This window comes from Aulonocara sp. 'chitande type north' Nkhata Bay, linkage group LG3, assembly GCF_057382095.1.
Source record: "Aulonocara sp. 'chitande type north' Nkhata Bay isolate Kocher_YH1m ecotype deep benthic linkage group LG3, A_spYH_male_GT1.1, whole genome shotgun sequence".
Lineage (NCBI taxonomy): Eukaryota > Metazoa > Chordata > Actinopteri > Cichliformes > Cichlidae > Aulonocara > Aulonocara sp. 'chitande type north' Nkhata Bay.
Window position 1 is genome coordinate 61586858 of NC_141346.1, and position 19157 is coordinate 61606014.

Genomic DNA, 19157 nt, shown 5'->3' on the forward strand with positions numbered 1-19157 from the left:
AACCAAGAGCATGCTAGCGGGTCGTTGTTATTATGTTATTACTGTGCTTTTCGGAAAATAAGGCCCTCTAAAAATCAGTCCTTTGATTTTTCTGGAAATCGACAGTGCTCCTTATAATCCGGTTTGCCTTATGTCTCTACCAGCTTTGCACATCTACAGACTGAAATCTTTGCCCATTCTTCTTTGCAAAACAGCTCCAGCTCAGTCAGATTAGATGGGCAGCGTTTGTGAACAGCAGTTTTCAGATTTTGCCACAGATTCTTGATTGGATTTAGATCTGGGCCCTATTTCAGGAAGCCGGTTTAGTGCAAACTCTGAGTAAGTATACCCTGAGTTAACGAAAACGGGTTTTCGGTTTCACAAAGCGAGTTTAGATTAATCCTGAGTGAGTTACTATGACGACACACTCCGTGAAGCTAACCTGCTCCCTAGCAGGTTTACTTCAACTAACCCTGACGTTCTCCGCCTCTGTGTCGGAAACCTGACTGTAGGAAGTGTCAGACATGGCGTGCTCCTTCCTTGAAGAGCCAGTAGATGTTGAAGCCCAAATTCTCCGCAGAGCTCTCCGCCGGGAGAGAGTGATTAGAGCGCATTCGGACATTTTATCATTTCCTGATGATTTCCTGTGTGAACGTTACCGTTTTTCAGCACAATCTATAAGTTATTTGAATAACATCCTCAGGCCTAATATTGCTCATGTGACACATCGTGGACATTCTCTCAGTTCTGTACATATTATTTGTATTGCACTTCGGTTTTTTGCAAACGGGAGCTTTCTGTATAATATTGGTGACGCTGAGCACGTTTCCAAGGCTACCGTCTGTCGGGCAGTCAGGAATGTTACAGTTGCACTGAAACGTCTCCTGTACTCGTTTGTGGTGTTCCCCGGTCATAGACCCACAAGATTTATCAAAGAGGGATGCCACAAAATTGCAGGTAGCAGGATGAACAAAATTTAATTCATGATGTGGTGATACTTGAACTACTACTTAAATTTTACATTTATTCTCACGGTTCCCAGGCGTGATTGGCTGTATAGATGGCACTCACATTCCAATCATTGCTCCTTCAGTAAATGAAGGAGACTATGTGAACAGGAAGTCGTTCCACAGCATTAATGTACAGGTACATAGTTCCCTGTAGCATTTCAAACTAACAAATCATTTCATTATAGTAATGGATGCTAATTTGTGTTCTCTGCACTGTGAAGATCATATGTGATGCTGCCAACATTATCACAAATGTGGAAGCCAAGTGGCCAGGCTCTGTGAGTGGTGGTGGTGGAGGACCCCCACCTGTTTTTCGGGCCTCCTCTTTTTTTCTAGTGGCCATAACGGGTCACATTTGAGCATACAGAGTAAGCAAATATGTACTTGTAATGTGCTCAGATAATTTCAATAAGTGCTTACAGAAAGAAAATTAATGTAGCCTCTAACTGCAATTGATTTACATCGGACAAAGAGACCAAGCACTATGGCTCAATTACACCTTACCTGTTTGGTATTTGGTGAGTATTGAGTTGTATTTTTGTTATTGACCAAATACTTATTTTCCACCCTGATTTACGAATAAATTCTTTACAAATCCTACCATGTGAATTCATGGATTTTTTTTTCACATTCTGTCTCTCACAGTTGAAGTGTACCTCTGGTGCAAATTACTGACCTCTGTCATCATTTTAAGTGGGGGAACTTGCACAATCGGTGGCTGACTAAATACTTTTTTGCCCCACTGTATGATCCACCGGTGGTGATATTTTGGTATTTTGTGAGTTCCTGATTTAACAAATCAGCTCTTTAATCCAGGCCTGAGAGATTGAACTTTAAAGCGCTATAAAATATTCTTACTGAAAACAGTCGCAAAGTATTTTTCTCCATGATTATAATGAGCTTGGGAGAAATTCACTTATATGGGACACTGATCGAATGAGAAGTCCCGAGCCTAAAAGGATTGCAGCGAGTCAATCCAGTCCAAAAACAAGGAACTGTTTCCTTCAAAATGATGACGTCATCTTGCTGGTGATGGAGGCTCGAATAGGTTGCGCGTGAGACTCCATTATCAGCAATATCTGGTATGAATGTGTGTGGATGTATGCATGTGACTGGACTGTGACGGACTGACGACTAAAAGTTTAACTGACTTGATATTGAGACAAAAACGGTACCGACTTTAGGATTAGTGAATGTCCACAACAATTCACCCAGCCTGTAAAAGAAGGGTGGATGTTTTGTCTTGCTTTGTTTTGTTTTTGCAAGAACAGAAGGATGATAGAGACTAAGGGGGGAGGCTGTAGCTTCACATGAGTGTGAACTGCAGACTGAACCCTTTGGTTGCTAATTTTGAGTTACTGATGTTTGCATTAAGAAAATTGTGTTTTTAGTAGCTGTAGTTCGATTAATGTATCATATTATATGGTTGGGAATGTTAAATGCTAAAGTGAAGAAAAGGTTTGATTCCACTCATGATGGAGCAGGTTATTATTAACCATAGCAGGTCACTGTAAAGAGTCAATTAACTTTTATAGAGGTAAAAAAACCAAAAAAACAAAAACCTCCACTGAGGTCTATGAATAACAGGGGAATGATAGACTTGCCACACTCAAAATGGAGATATGTAATGATAAACACTGGTCCCCGTCTTTTGGGTGCTTTCTTGAAATAGTCAGCAATTTAAAAGTAAGATAGACACAATGTCCTCCTGAGACCCAGGGAGGAAGAAAAAAGGAAAAAAGGAAAAGCATTTTCCTTTTTTCTTTTTCTTTTTTTCTTTTTCAGATAAATCAAGTGTTGGGACGGTAAAAAAAACACATTACAAAAACAAAATTGTTTTTAACCAATTTTATTTAAATTTTACAACATGTGCACTACAGTGCACAAGGGGAGTTCATTGATCACGAATGTGAAACTAACAAAATTCAAGAGCTATTTAAGAAAATTAAAAGCTCCACTGAATTTGTTGTAAGCAGGATATTAAAACTTATTTATATAACAATATAATAATAAAAATGTAGATCAGGGACCAACTTAGAAGTCACTGACACTTCACTAGCTGTAAGCCATTGGTTCAGGAACAAGTGATTGCACTGGGCTTTCTATTTCACAAAAATCAATTCATTTATGATATCTGAGGAAGTACTGTGATTTTTTTATTTGGAGACACAAAGCAACATTTGGCACTTCCCACATCTCACATATGTTTTACTGTTGCACCCAACCATTCTACAACTGAAATGCTTTGGACTGTTAACCATCTCAGGCAAGTGGAGGGAACCATATTTTGCTACACTCTCATCTGATTGGGGCCTCCTTTTCTTGATTTTTGGAGAGAACTCTTCATTACTGGTATTATTCAGGTCTTGTTCACATGTTTGTCCCTGGTTTCTCAGCCAAGAGGAGCTTGAACTCCAGATACTGGGAGTTCTTTTTGCACATTGAGATCATTGATAACTTTCAGCAAAGACGTGATCGTGTAGAAACAATCAGGTGTCATGGATTCAGCTATAAATGCGACTCTTATTTTTTACTATACTGGAAATCATTCCTGCATTTTACCCATATTTTATTTTTAACTCAAAGCAAAAATTCCAGATTCTCCTACATGTTGGTTTTGGACCAGATAGGACGACAGATTTCAGGTGGCCCTGTGTTTTTCTCTATCACATCTGCCACTGCATCTCGATAATCTTTGTGTGGCTCCTCCTGGGTTCTCACCCTCTCCTATCTGGCTCACATGACTCTCATCTTCTGAAAAATCTCTGTTTGAATCTCGCTCAATTATTCTGTTAAGAATTCTCTCTGCCTTTGTCAAAGAGTTGTCTACTAGGAAAAAGTGAAATAAATATAAGTACAAAGTCCCGACGTGCACTAGAGTACACATTAATAAATTAGTCATGTTCTCTGTGAAACTCAATAAGCCTAATTCTTAAAGACCCCTCAAATTATTTACTAGATGTTTATTTTTTGAAAATTAATAAAAATCTGAGTTTAACAAAACATTTTAAATGTAAATATCAAGCTTACCTTTCTTTCTTCCTTAAAATGTGCTGGTGGGCATGCCAGCCATTTTGAAAAGGTGGGAAAACAATTGGCAAGGCCACACCCCCACACATGTGATATAATTTTAAAGGTACTGTTGTCCTCTCTAAGAAACATCAGGACTTAGAGGAGTGGCAAGTAGAGTATGAGAGCTACAAGAAAAAAACTAAATGTGTACTACAGTGTGCAAAAATGAATTACTGGGTCATCAGGGGGTTATGAGGGACATTTATAAAACTAAAAATCCCACAAACCTTGAAGTGCACTTGAAAAGCTCACACAAGAAGGTTAACCTAGCTTACCTTGAAGAGCTCATCAGGGGGAGCACACCCCCCCCCCCCTCCTTGAAGAGCTCCCCCACTTAACCAGCATCCCCAGAAAACAGCTAACCCCAGATAAGGCAGCGTGATGCGTCCCGAGACAACAGGACTGGGACATCTAAATAATTGTGTGAGTCAATCGCCTTCAAAAAGTTTATCAATTCACTTGAACCAAAATTAGGAACACCCGGTGCTGCAAGAGTTAATAGTCTCAATACCCAAGGATAAGCAGAAGAGCATGATTGATATGATGGAACTGGGATTTGGTTACACTTAATTTTTGCAAAACACAACTAAAACTATAACTGAAACTAATCAAAACTAAACTGAAATTAAGGATGTTCAGAAAATAAAAACTAGACTAAACTAGCGACTGATTGGTAAAAACTGATTACAACTGGTAAAAATTGAAAATCTGGAGTCGAAGCTAAATAAAAATAAAAACTAATGAAGATAGCAAAACGTTTAAAACCCTGGTGCAGAGATTGGCGAATCTGACCAGGAAATGTTATAAAATGGATTGTCGGAACAGCCAGCGTTAAAGTCACCTTTGACAGTCCAGACTAAGATGGCGTTGAACATCTTCAGGGCGGAAAAGGGTTGGTGTGACCAAGGTGTGGTTTGGCTTGTTGTATGTATATTTTGAGATCATATGGCTCTGGATGGACCAGTTACCAGGCCATGGAAGGAGGACAGACTCATTGACTGAGGAGAAGGAATTTTCTGGGATTGGAGATCCTCTGGGTGAGTGGTTGACTGAAAGCATGCATAAAATAAAATTTATCTGTTGTTATTGATTGGTAATAGATTGATAATTGGCCACATTTACAGCTGTATTGACTTGTTGTGGACGTAGTCGACTTCAGGTTTAAGCACTCTAATCAACAGGTTGAAAATAGTGACATTAAAGGAAGAGTATGCAGCGCCACCCTGTCAGACGCCAGTGACGGTGGAGCTCAGTGATGAATCAGGTGAGCTGCATTCATGGTTGACTCATAGCGGAGTTTCCCCTGCTGTGGTCAGTAAGGGGAGATCAGGGGGAAATAAGATTTAAAAGAGGCATTTATAAACGTTTATGTGTCAAGTGAAACGGGATAAAAGGGGGTGTTTTACTCTTATTTTGGCATCAGCTTTATTATTGCATCAGAATCATATAACTAGCATTGCATTAAACATTTATTGAAGTTTTTGACATTGTACTAACATTTGTGTTCCAGTGATTGTTATAACCGCAGGTTAATTTTCTATTTACAGGTGTCAGGATAATCATACGATCTTCTATTGCAGGTGTAACCATGATCATTTTCAGACATATTGCAGTTTGTTGCTCATTATAGAGTTGTGCTCAAGTTAATAAGGGTTAAAAGCTACAGTCAACGCGATGTTTGGCTGATCTATGGTGTGGAGTGACTTCGAGCATAGAGGGCCGCACGCGCTTACATAACATTGATATCATGTTATTCTTTGTGATTTTTATTCAATTATGTCTTTAAGCTAAGTTTTAAATAGTGGCAGTTAATTAAATGACATTCATTTAAGATTATATACTTGAGTCAGAGCATCATACGCAGATCAACTTAACAATCTGGGAAACCTTGTAGCTGCCTAACCTTTTCTTTGAATGTTCTAGCTCCGTTGATTTGACACATTGGAATGTGTCAAAAAAAGGGGGGGGGGAAGTTGAGTTTTAACATCAAACAAGGATTATTTGAACATTTTTATAACTTCATTTGTGTCTTTAATAACTTAGGAATGGTAAAGCTTAAGCTAATAGCGGCCCGAGAAGTTTCCGGTCTTTTGTAGAGAATCAGTGAGAAGCATAAATCATTATTTCCATGTGTAAGCATCAATCATTGAAATGAACTGAATAGCGTTTAGAAGATTTGTTAATTTGTTTATCTTTTGTTAAAAAGAGTGGTTTCAATAAGTTTCAGACACACCTTGCAAATGTGCTTATGATGAGTTGGCACTCGGCCTTTTGAAGGTCATAAGCTTCGTTCGGCGTGATGGTCCGGACTGATAAAGTGTAGGAAATGCCTTGAGTGCAGAGGGCTAAATGCAAACACGCTTACACACACATAGGATATGATTAGAATAAGTCCCTGGGACATTCTGAATGTTTTAGACCAATTCTGAATCACTAGAAGGTCAGTAGATAACAACATTAGATTATTAGGGTTAGGAAGAGAGGTGTTTTGGTTTTCTGTCTCTTACAGAGAAAGGGACAGACACCAGACGAGGTCACAGATATGCGAGGATCCTCCGCAGCAGAGACAGACACAGTGACTGCCGAGACATCAACTGGGTCCAAGTGTCATGGCGTTTGGGCTCCAGCTAGTCACCACAAAAGGATGGATCCCATAAACACAGCAATAACCATGAAGGGGTTGGCGGAAATCCAGGAACACCAGACCAACGAAGTTCGAGAGGCTCTTGGGCAAAAAGGGGGACGCGTTCCTGATCTTTTTCTGGAGGATACACAGATCGTTGTTTGAAATCGGGGCAGAATAATCCCCTGATCTGTGCCACGACTGAAGGGTTGTCTAACCCCTGAGGTTGAAGAATGAAGAGCAGAGGATCACCCAACTGGAAGACACTGGTAGCTGCAGCAATAAAATAAAGGCTAAAAGCTCCTTGGACAGAGGTTCTAGTCTGAGTACGTCGGAAGGGTATAAGGTAGCACCAAAATAAAGCTGTGGGAGAACTGGGGAGTGTCATCTGTACCTGCTATTGTTGGAATAATAGTTTTTCTTGCATCTGAACTGCGCAAACACAGAGGTCATCTCACATATGGTTCGCCCCTCAGGGGGACAAAGGGCCTCAGGAGATAGAAGAGATGAACCCGGCGACACTGGATTATAGGGTGTTGGTGAGCTCATTATTCTAACGAGCTCATCAGGGGGAATTGTTAGATTATAATATTATTTTATGCCATGTTATACCCCTAATTAAAGATTGTGAATTATTATGTAGTTTTAGTTTGCATCATTCTCCTGAATTAGAAGATGATAACTATTGCATTTGTTAAACTGATTTGCATTACATTAGACTGCTGATTTATTGTGGATGAATGATATTGTTTTATGATGCATTATACTGCTGAGTTATAAGAAATACTGTTTGCAGAAAGTCATCACCTTATTGGTCTGATTAGAAGAGAACAGAACATACTGGAGTTTTCTGCCCCATCTCAGCAGGAGCAGATAAACGGGGAGCCAAGGTCGTAGCTTAGGCGCCGTGTGAGAGAAAGGATGTGAATGTTTAGGCTTTTATGATAAGGTGGAGGCACCAGAGGCTATAAGAGTTTGAGCAATGTGTAAAGGATACTGGCAAGTGGCTTTGGCACCAGAAGCGAGAGAGCTGACAGCCTTCAAAACTCCTTTTGGTATGTACCAATTTAAAGTCATGCCATTTGGGCTTCAAGGTGCACCAGCGACATTCCAACGATTAATGGACCATGTACTGAGAGATGTGTCAGCATTCTCTGCAGCATATCTGGATGACGTGGTGGTGAACAGCCAGTCCTGGGAAGAGCATGTCATTCACCTACAGAAGGTGCTACACTCCATCAGAATGGCTGGACTGACTATCAATCCCAAGAAGTGCTCCATAGCCAAGAGAGAAGTGGAGTACTTGGGCTTTGTAGTTGGCTCTGGGAAGATAAAGCCGCAGGTTGGAAAGATTGAAGCAATTCAGTCCTTCCCAGTTCCGACAACAAAAAGGAAGGTGAGAGGTTTTCTGGGTCTAGTAGGCTGGTACCGGAACTTCATACCTTCTTTTGCAGAGCGATCCACTGTACTGAATGACCTCACAAAAGGCTCAGCCCCCAACAAAGTGCGTTGGACAGAAGACTGTGAGCAAGCATTCAGAGACCTCAAGGAAGCAGTTTGCACACATCCAGTTCTACACAGTCCAGACTTCAACAAGCCATTCATCTTGCAAACTGATGCTTCAGGAGTTGGCCTTGGTGCTGTCCTTCAGCAAGAGGTGGATGGTGAAAGAAGGCCTGTGGTGTTTCTGAGTCGGAAACTACTCGACAGGAAGACGAGGTATTCGACGGTGGAGAAAGAGTGCTTGGCCATGAAATGGGCTATTGAGGCCTTGAGGTATTATCTTCTGGGACGTCACTTCACTCTGGAGACTGATCATCGTCCCCTCCAGTGGTTGAACCGCATGAGGGATGCAAATGCCCGCATTGCAGGATGGTACTTGTCTTTGCAGCTTTATGACTTTACGGTCCAGTATAGGCCAGGGAAGTCAAATGTGGTTGCTGATTGTTTATCTAGGATGACAGAGGACTGAAGCACTTCGCGCTCAAGAGAGGGAGGAGGAAATGTAAGGAAGAGGACTCCCTTACTGTATTTTTATTTTTTTTTTGTGCCTGTCCCGTTTGGCTCTTTTGCCATCAGAATTATTGTCTAAAGGCAAAGAAAGATGCCCAACGGATTTACTTTACCAAATTGACCATCCCAGCCTTGCCGTAATGGTCCATTTGATTCACCTTTTATTGTTCATTTCATTTTCACTTACTGAATACGGGACAGACTTGACTGTATTTATTTATATTATATGTATAGCACTTTAGAGCACACCTTTCACTTTATTAAAAGCACCTTATCAAGCAATTTATGAGCATTGCACTTTAAGCATGGATTTGCACACAAGAAGTTTAAATATTTATTGACTATTTATTGGGAATTTTAAAATCAGTTGGTAGCCTTATTTCAGATCCTGCACAGCTGCTCCTCATCAAGGAATGTGGTGGTTGTCTGTCAGGAGAGAAGAATGGTGATTGAGATTGTGATTAAGGTTTACCAGTAAGGAAAACTAATGCAAACGTGTGTGTGAAATCTAGGGATAAAAGTGGTGCAAATAAGTGTTTGTAAGTTAATGATTACTCACCTTTCTTGCCTGTGTCCTCTTCAAGGTGTTTGGGCAAATGTTTCCCCTGGGGTCCAGACACCATTTAAAGGTTCCGGGAGAGACCATTGGTAAAGAGAGTGTGGTGAATCTTTTTGTGCTTGGGTTTCTGGGTTTTTATAATATTGGGTTTGGTGTAACATTAAGTGTGAAATATTTATTAATATGTAAATGTGGAAATGTATTTATGTATTTATTTATTCTAATTAATATATTGTATACTGTGGTGGAAGGTTGGGATTTAAGAATTTACCTGAGAGTGGAATAATGGTTAAGTCTGTGACAGCTGAACATATTTAAGGCTGCCAGTTGTCATTAGAGGTGGATTTTTTGTGCTGTGAAGAAGCTCGACAAGTTAATTGTTGTAAGGAGGGCCATATAGCAAATAAATACTTTGTTCCACTACACTTGCCTTGGTGTGTCTCACTGTGTTTCCAGCCGCTAAGGGCCGCCCTGTTACAAGGACAAACAGCAGCACATGTTCTCTAAATGTTTGCAGTCATTTTTAAATGACGCTGATACTACATGAGACATTTTCCACATTTATTGTCTTTGAACAGAGAATAATAAAGCCATCAAACATACACAGGCTTCTGCAAATACAAACTTCTGTGGTGCATTTGATGACCTGCAGAGGAGAACAAGTCGGGCTTTTCAGCCCTAACACAACAAGAACAGCTGTGGAACCATTGGCCATTTGCCATAGTGTAGCTGAGTCAAAACAGCCCAAGTGCTGAGAGGGAAAACATGATGATTTATGTAAAGTCATAACTGGCTGCAGCAGCTGAGCTTTGACCTGTGAGCTGCAGCTTAAGCTTCTTTTATGGTTCAGTGTTTAATGTTTAAACTGTTTATGGCTGCACACACACCCACAGTCAGGTTGTATACATATTGAAATATTATATACAGTGTGGCAGCTGACCTTTGACCTTTGACCTGCGAGCTTCAGACTCATTGCTGGTGTGAGGTGTTTAATACTATTGAAGCTTGCAGACACACCCACATCCTCTGATTTGTTCTCAGGGTTGTTCAGTGTGTCGGAGTTGGAGCAGAAACCTGCTGCAGGTTAATTATTGATCAAACAATATCACACAAGGTGCAGCAGCTGACCTTTGACCTGCGAGCTTCAGACTCATTGCTGGTGTGAGGTGTTTACTATTGAAGCTTGCAGACACACCCACATCCTCTAATTTGTTCTCAGGGTTGTTCAGTGTGTTGGAGTTGGAGCAGAAACCTGCTGCAGGTTAATTATTGATCAAACAATATCACACAAGGTGCAGCAGCTGACCTTTGACCTTTGAGCTTCAGACTCTTTGCTGGTGTGAAGTGTTTAATGTGACTTCAGCCTGCAGACACAGAGGACTGATGAAGCAGAAGATTGTCTCTGTTTCTACACAGACCTGGTCCAGACAGCAGAGCTGCAGAGGGAAGACGTTCATGGGAAGAAGCTGAGTAAGTGCAACGTCCTCTTTGAATCCTGGATCAGGAAGTGAAGCCGGGGAATATTTGGTGTTTCAATAAGGTTTCTGTCTTTGACTCAGTCTGCTGTCACTTTGTTTCAGAGAGAAAAAGAGATTTCAGATTAACTGCATTATATGCTGAGTAACTAAATGCTGCTAGTCTGTGGTGTCACTCCCAGCAGCATCACGTCATTTCTTTACTCTGACCTTTAACATCAGTTAACTTAGCTAGCAGAGCAGCTAGCAGTTAGAGTATGAACTCTGTGTCAGCAGTCAGCTTGGTCCTGGTGGTCACCTGGTTTCATGTTTGCTGATGATCCAGATGTGTCCACATAATTATTTATTTCTGTAAATGTAAAGACTTTACAGATAAACAACAGCAGCCCTCTGGCTGGACTCTAACCTGTGAGTTTCCTGTGACTGAAACCACAAGCTGACATTTTCCTTCTGAAGCAGCTGAATGGATGTTTAAGTTTACCTGCATACATGGTGCAAATAAACCCGCTTTGGATGGTTTGGAGGCGGAGCCCAAAGCAGGACAGGATTCTAATGTGATTGGTCACTTTGATGAGGTGGCTGGAACTCAGGTGGTCGAGCAGGTCACCTGCTAACCAGAAGGTTGGTGGTTTAATGCCAGTCTGCATGGTGTCCTGGTGAATGTTCGACAGGAAACACTTAGACACATGGAAAAAGTGCTTGTGTGAACGTACAAGTTGTGTAAAGCTTGTGTTTGAAAAATAAAGTTTATTTCTTATTATTTATTTTATAATAAAGTTTTTTCCTGTGCAGCAGTGGAAATACTGACAACTATAGCTGGATTATTTATTTGAACTCTTTTAAACCAGAGGCTTCAGACGCAGGTTCTGCAGCCTTTAATGGTAATAGTCAAAGTGTGATCGGTGAATTGTGAGCAGCAGAAAGGAGGAAAGCACTAATGCTGGCACAAGGGGCCACAAGCCAGTGTACTCCAAGTGCCAGCCTGGGTAAATGGGGAGTGTTGCATTAGTAAGGGCCTTCTGAACTAAAGCTTTACCAAATAAAATGCGTGGATCATAATGAATAAGACTGTCATGCTACTGATGGCTGAAAGAAAAGGAAGAGGAGGAAGGAGGCATGTTAGGAGTAGGGATGGGTATCGTTTAGGTTTTATCCAATACCGGTGCCAAACCGGTACTTTTGAAACAGTGCCTGTGCTTAATCGGTGCTCGAATCAGTGATTAAAGAATGGAGAACACAAACTTTGTCCAAAAACCTCTCATGTTTTTATTTTTAGCAGTCTCTCTTTTTCTGCAAAATGATAACCAAGTTAGCCTTTTCTGTTGATACAAGATACCTCCTTTGGTTGGAACCGGTGCTTAAAGAATGGAGAACACAAACTTTGTCCTGAAACCGCTCATGTTTTGTTGTTTTTTTTGTAAAAAGATAACAATGTTAGCCTTTTGTGCAGCTATAGGGCATATATGGTATCACTCTATCAAACAAGAAGACAGCAGCATGTAACTACAACGGTGTTTGCTTGTTCACCTTACATTAATGTAATAACGTGGTTAGCCTACTCAACGTAAATTACACACAAACAACATTAAGCTACACACGCAGAGAAGAACGGCTGCTGCTGCCGTCATCATCCTCATCATTTCTGCTCCTCTGGCAGGGCTAGGGGCCAGGACTCTCCTCTTCAGGTTCTTGGGGGATGTTGCTAACTCCGTGTCCGATAACAGGCACCACACCCGCAGTAGTTGTGCTCGGTGTGAGGTCTTGCAGGAAGCTATCAAATACGGTGCATTTCTCGGCTTTAAAAAAAACCCACTATGCGTCGCCGGGTGTTTCATGGTAAACAGACTGATTCTTATATAGCGCTTTTCTACTCTCCCAGAGTACTCAACATGCCACATTCACCCAATCACACCAGCACTTTATCTGTACTCAGTGCTTTCTAAGTACATTCACACTCCGAATGTGGAGAGCAAGTTGGGGTTAGTATCTTGCCCAAGGATACTTGGCACGAGGAGCCTGGGATCGACCCATCAGCCTTCCGACCAGTAGGTGACCAGCTCTACCTCCTGAGCTACAGCCTCCCTGTTTCACCAGATTCGAGGTGTTACCTCCTTTGCACAGTATCAGCTTAAAGCACTTGTTGCAGGCTGCTGAGTTTGCATCTTTTGCTGTGAAGTACAGCCAGACTTTGACCAAAGCGCTTTACACTACATTCAGTCATCCACCCATTCACACACACTCACACAGACCACGTCTGGCCCGCACTCGCTCACACGTGCGTTTACCCACCAATGAGAGCTCTATCCTCCTTACATATTGGTGGATAAACCAAACACTCAACGCCCTCAGCGGCAGAGGAAAAACCTCCTTTCGGTGGAGCAACCATCCTTAACCCTCCTTAAAAACTGCCGAAGAAACCAGACCTCCTTAGAATAATTAAAAAACTGGTGGGGAAACCAGACCTCCTTAAAAAAAATAAAGAAAAACCGGTGGAGAAACCAGGTAGCTTCTAAAACACCATCTGTTTTAGAAAACAAAACAGATGGTGAATTCTTTAGAGAATTTTCTAGAAATCTTTTTCTTTCAAAACAGAATTCAGAATATTGATCTTTGACATGGAAGCTGTTTCTACAGGATCCTGATGGACACTCAAAGCTTTCATAAAATGTTCTCATTAGTTGTTTGCAGCAGAATATCACCTGATGTGAACCAAAACAACAAAAGTGCTCTGCACATGTGTGTGAGACTACAGATTCTAGAATCAGAACTGCTGATTTCATTACTCTGAACTTTTAAAGGCAGGTTTTGTATCTGAGAGCAGGGACACTTGCTGTGTTCAGTGTGACTCGTCTCTGCAGAAGGTCAGGGCTCTGATAGTTGCAGTTAGCGGGTTACTTACTGGGCAGGTGGATCCTGAGTGTCTGTGGGAGTCAGGGTTCATTATGGTCCTGGTTGCTACTGGAAATAAAGAAACAAAAGGAGGGTGTGATGTTCAGGAAGTACAGACTGTAGCTCAGCAGGTAGAATTACTAACTGGAAGGTTGGAGGTTTGATCCCTGGCTGCTCCAGTCTGCACGCCACGGTATCCTTGGGCAAGATGTGGAACCCCGACTTGCTCTCCGATGCATCCATCATAGTGTCATTGTTAGAAAAAGAAGTGCTTGTGTGAATGAAGCACGCTGTATAAAATGCTTTGACTGCTCATACAGAAAAGCAGCTCATAAGAACTGGTTCATTTTCCAGATAATTCCACTATTAAGACAACAGACATTTGGGAGGCTTTCTCTGAGAGTAACACTGAAAGTCTTGCTGCTCCTCCACAAAATGAACTTCAGATTAAAGACACAGCTCAGCTAAACACAACTCAAACTAATCTACACTATTTTTCTTTATTACGCAGCGTTTTTATAACTATTTCCAGATGTTTCTAAAGATGAAAACAGAATTAAACTCCAGCCTGATGCGTTTCTGAGGTTCCTGACTCTGACCGTCCCTCAAACGCCTCTCTGGGCGTTTCCTTCCGTCGCTTTTACTTTCGCTTTCGTGAATGTTGTGGCGCAGTTGATCATCTTATTAAATTCAGTTCTTTGCATTCTTTTGGCGGCGAAGAAAAACTGGGCTCAAAGTGGTCAAACTCAAAAAATGATCTTTATTTTACATTCCCGGGAACGGAGAACTGTTAGGCGCTATCATGCACCCACAGCTCTGAAAAAAAAATCACAAGCTGCATGTGTATATATATTTCTGCTACGTCACATATAGTTTCGATCAAAACAACTCCTTACATAGTAGCAGTTGATGACAATGACAGCTGCAGAGTTTGTGTCTGATGTATTAAGTATGAAACACTGTTGGGCTAAAATCTGGTCAGAATGAATCCAGGTGCAGGTGTGTCAGTTTAGGACCACTGGACTAACATCCAAGTGCTCACAATATAAAGTGTATTCTGTAGTAACATCCTGGTGTTGCAGCAACAGTCCCACATGGAAACGTCAACAGTCAAACTCAAAATCTCTTTTTGTCAACAATAAAATGACAGCAGACCAATTTGAACAAAGTTGGTAAAAAGCTTCAGAAATTAGTAAAATATTAAAAAGTGTCTGGATGCTCAATCATCCAGTAAATCCCCAAAAAGTTGATTCTGTTCATCTGGATGTTTTCAGCAGCATGGATCAGTGTGAGGACAGAGAGGAGGGAGTCCCTCCCTCTAAAAGCACTCTGTGTGGGGAACATGAGAGCCAGACCAAAGCTCAGAGGTGAGATGACCATCTCTAACTGTCCATGACTCTTCTCCATGTCACAGCTCAGCACTCACATCACTGCTCCATCATTATTCACACTCATACCTCTGTGTGTGTTGTTTTAAAGCCCAGAGCTGTGGGGCGTACCAGGCTCAGCTGGACATAACCCTGAAACTAATCCAGAGCCTGGACCTGAACCCAGCTGTGTTTCCTTAAAGAGCAACAGGTCGAAGGATATTATTGAAAACTTTAACAAAAGACTGTTATGTGACAAAGAGTAAGCACATTATTTTTATGAGATTGTTCATCATGTCTTTAATTTAATATTTCCAGTTTTTCCTTCCTGTCTCATGAAGCTGTTACATTTATTGTTTTTCTTTTAGGATCAATAAGAGGCCAGAATCTCCTGGACCTGAACCCAGCTGTGTTTCCTTAAAGAGCAACATGTCGAAGGGTGCTGTTATAGACTTTAAAGGCTGTTCTTCTGCTGCTGAGAGGTAATGTGTGTCTAGATGTTGTTCCTGACTCTGTATTTTTGAATAAATCCTCATGTTTAATATCAGCTCAGCTCTTTTTCACACATTTCTATGTTGGTATGTGAAGCGGTGTGTGTTGGAGTGTTTCCACAAACACAGCAGTCAGAGTGGAAAGAGTGGATGTTGTAGGAGGTGTTTGTGTAGTGAAGAGGCTGAGTGTCTGTAGGACTCCAGCTGCTCCAGCAGGTGTCTCCTTTGTGCTTTGCTTCAAACACAGTGTAGGGAGGAGCTTCCACTCAGGTGTTTCAGGTGTTGCTGGATGGAGGAGGACAAAAAGTTTTTCCCTTCAGTGACACTTCAGCAGCTCAATGTTCTGGGAGATGTTTGTCTTTATGAAGGTTTATGGATTCTTGTTCTTACTTTGGTTAAACTGAGCAACACATTTTCCATCTAACATTTAAAGTAAATTTCCAGGTGAATAAAAGATCTGCAGCTGCAGCCTCTGTGATGTTTCACAGTCTGAAAGTAACAAATTCAACCAGAGTTCAAACAAAGGCTTAATATACGTGTGTGTTTGATATAATGCCAACAAGTACAAACAGGTGTTCTTACAGGTCTTAATCACAGAGGTCTGATAAGTCTGGTGACTTTCACACTCAGCAATTTTGCTGCCTTTTATTTTATATTGGCCTTTTTAAAGCCCTTCAAAGTCTCCCACATTCATACAGAGCTTTTAACACCAAACTCCTTTACAGTCCTTCTCCTCTCACACACGATCACACGACTGATTTGTCTGCAGCAGCTGTGTTACTGCTAGTATTTTATTATGTGTGTAATCTCCTCATATTGTTCCTGTGGTTTAGTTTGACTTCCTTCTACAAACTCAGCTGCTCTGTTGCTGATACACGTCTCCATGAATATGATTGATCAGATGCTGCCAACACCATGTGTTTCATGTGAGCACTCAGCTGAAACCCTGGGTTGACTTATCGAGTTAATAACAAGCTTCACGTGACTGTGAATGCTAAAGTGAATCCAGATAAAGGAAAGAGACCCTGCTAATGTTGGACTCACTTCTTAGTGTAGATCCCAGGAGGAAGTTCAACATAGCCATTCTTTGTGCTAGCTCGACCAAACCTGAGACCACAGTGCAGGATAATGATCATCATCTGTCTCTGTCAAGGACATTTAAACTCCACAAATAACAAACATAATTATATTTGATCATTAAAAATGATGATTAAACAAAGTGTCAAACATACTTAAGTAGAAGGACTGATGTTTGTGTTAAAATACCCTCTTAAAGCTGAAATAATGATTCAACTTCTTTACTCAAGTAAAGGTAAAAGAGTCCAGGCTCTGAAATGTACTCACAGTATTAAAGTAAAAACTCCATCTTTGAAGGAAATTTCTGCCAGTTTTTGTGCAAAGTTACCTGAATTTCTACCTCCAACATTAATATGAGAAAATTATCTGAACTTTTATTCTAATGAATTTAATCAGCTTGAACATTTTGTAGCACAAAAGTAGAAAAAACCCAAAGGGAATCAAAAATAGCTCCGTTTGCTGTTGCCTGCATTGTAGATGGACGGCTTTGCCTCAACACCTAAACAGGAAAATGAGTTTAGTCAAGTATTAAAGTGGGATTGAAGAGGTCAGGAAACCAGAGATCAGGTGTTGTGGTGCAGCATGGTCACAAGAATCATTTAGAAATGGGTCGAAATATTTTCTATTCTAGATTTTTTGCACAGTCTGATGTGCTGCTGCTCTGAGGTTTACTGCTCTCTGTGTGCTTAGAAAACTGTGAGGTACAAGTAGATTTGACACAAGTTATAATGGCTGATTTCCATATAACGGTGGAATACAGGGACTTAATCTTTAAGTAAGAAGAAAGTTTGAAGCCTAATCTTGAAAGTAGAGATAGTGTCTGTCTCCTGAATCCAAACTGGAAGCTGGTTCCACAGAAGAGGGGCCTGAAAACTGAAGGCTCTCCCTCCCATTCTACTTTTAAATACTCTAGGAACAACAAGTAGGCCTGCAGAGCGAGAGCGAAGTGCTCTAATAGGGTGATATGGTACTACAAGGTCATTAAGATAAGATGGGGCCTGATTATTTAAGACCTTGTATGTGAGGAGCAGGATTTTGAATTCTGGATTTAACAGGAAGCCAATGAAGGGAAGCCAAAACAGGAGAAATCTGCTCTCTCTTTCTAGTCCCTGTCAGGACTCTTGCTGCAGCATTTTGGATCAGCTGAAGGCTTTTCAGTGAGTTTTTAGGACATCCTGATAATAATGAATTACAGTCGTCCAGTCTGGAAGTAATAAATGCATGAACTAGTTTTTCAGCGTCACTCTTTTTTAGCATTTTTTAACAACAAGCTTCTGTCTATTAGGGCTCTTGTCTCGCCGACTGCTGCCTCAGATCCGAGTCTTTCTCCTGTGTGCTCAGCTGTCTTAGAGCAGTTTGATCCCGTCTCCCTTAATGACTTGACTGCGGTAGTTCATAACCTAAGATCATCACACTGCCCCTCTGATTGTCGCCCCCCAACTACTCTTTCAAGGATTGTCAGGTTAGAGATCGGCCTATAATTAGCTAAGACAGCTGGGTCTGGGGATGCTTTTTAAGTAAAGGTTTAACTACAGCCAGCTAGGGATGGGTACCGTTTACATTTGAAAACCTGCTAAATCAGAATCAGTTGCTGATGACGGCTTTTTTCTTTTCCATCAATCACGTATAATCTTAACTCAAAGTGAACATAGACTTGATTGCTCAGATCAGCCAATTCAAAATGCTAATTCAATCAACTCTGAGTTCATGGCTAGACTCAGTTTGTTGGCCCTGCACCTTAAAACTATTCCCTGTTTGTCCCTCATGTTTTTTGGATATTGTTTTCACATCTTATGTCACGGCTAGCGGGGCGAGCCATGTTGAATTTAATAAAGGACCCAAGATGCCGACACTGCTGTGAAGTGAGTGAGCTTTATTGAAACGGTGAAGTGCAGTGGAGATGGCCTGTGCAGAAGCTAAGATAACCTCTACTGAAAAAACTACAAAACTAACCTGAAACCTTAAACGGAGACACGGGGAGACAACACAGACGAACCAGCAACAAGCAGGAGAAAACAAAGGGCTCATATACACAAAAGAGCCATCAGGGAATGAGAAAAGGGAGACACAGCAGGATTCATTGGACATAACCAGACAAGGGGAAGCAAAAGTAGACACACTAACATAGGACATGGCACTGTCAAAATAAAACAGGAAGTGAACAGAGACACAATACTAACACAGTACAGAGGGAACACAGAAACCAAAACCTCAGAACTAGAAAATCTTAATCAGAAAGAAATTGTAACAAAAGACAATAACAATCAAAACAAAACCACTGAGTCCACAGACTCGGGACATACATCGGCTCAAACTGTGGTCATAAATATTTTGTACTTGTAAATCAGACTGTGTAGTTTTGAACTGAGTTTTGTAACATTGTGAAACAAAATATCTGGAAAGTTCATGTTTTTGCGTTCATTGATTTGTGTGTGTAAAAATGTAAAAATGTAATAAATGTAAGAAACATTAGAACTACTTTTGCTGACACAAAGTTTGGCGAGCACTGCAAGTTGTCCCTTTAAACCAGTCACTGATATAAAGAGAGCACCTTGTTCCAGGGCATCTGAGCATGGAGGGAAAGCTTTATGCAGGAGATGGT